Genomic DNA, 1,140 nt, shown 5'->3' on the forward strand with positions numbered 1-1,140 from the left:
GAAGTTTTTCTCTTTTAAGAGACACCTCCACTCAGGCTATGGAGGAAACCCTGGAGGGAGCGATGTCCTAAACAGTTCTTTCAGTTTGGCAGTGATGCTCAGCTGGGTCACCTCCCATCACCGTGTGCTTGGGCATTCACTTCTCCTCCTTTTCCTCCTTCTCTCTTCCTCCTCCTTCCCTCCCTCCTCCTCCTCTTCTTCTACCTCCTCCTCCTTTTCTCCTCTTCCACTCCCAGTGCTGCTGAGGAGAGAACAGGAGCTTGCTCCCCCTTGCATGCTAGACTGTGTTTGTGGTTCTTGTCTTGGCCATCAGGGCCCTCCCTAAGCGCCAGTAGTCTTGTCTTGTCTCGTCTCATCTCTCCTCTCCCCCCCTCCCCTCCACTCCTCTCCTCTTCTCTTCTCTTTTTCTTTTCTCCAGGCAGCCAGCCCTCGTAGAGGACATGCCTCTGTTCAGTGTAGTGCCTTCTGGCTGAAACATGTCTTTAGCACTTCAGTCCTCAGGGCCTTCCGACCAGCCAGCCTCAGGCCTCCACCACCTTCCCTCTCCATCAACCCACAAGGCATCAGTGATACAGTTATGAGGTAGCAATTAAAATAATTCTATGGGTTGGGTCACCACAACATGAGGAACTGAATTAAACGGTCACTGCATTAGGAAGGGTGAGAACCACTGGAGTAAACTAAGAGAAGGCCAGGCAGTCAGGACACAGAACCTAGAACCTCACCTGCGAGAAGTACAAAATGGTTCTTCCTTTCCATGAACAGCAGAGTGGGAGAGGTAGGGAAGCTTAGTAATCCTCATGCTGGTCATCTGCCATACTTCATATTTGTCTTAGTTAGTGTTTTACTGCTGTGAACAGATACCATGACCAAGGCAACTCTTATAAAGGACAACATTTAATTGGGGCTGGCTTACAGGTTCAGAGGTTCAGTCCATTGTCATCAAGGCAGGAGCATGGCAGCATCCTGGTAGGCATGGTGCGGGAGGAGCTGAGAGTTCTACATCTTCATCTGAAGGGTGCTAGCAGAATATTGATTTCCAGGCAGCTAGCCCATGCTCACAGTGACACACCTACTCCAACAAGGCCACACCTACTCCAACAAGACCACACTTTCTAATAGTGCCACTCTCTGGGCCGA

The sequence above is a fragment of the Mastomys coucha genome, unplaced genomic scaffold, assembly GCF_008632895.1.
Source record: "Mastomys coucha isolate ucsf_1 unplaced genomic scaffold, UCSF_Mcou_1 pScaffold21, whole genome shotgun sequence".
NCBI lineage: Eukaryota > Metazoa > Chordata > Mammalia > Rodentia > Muridae > Mastomys > Mastomys coucha.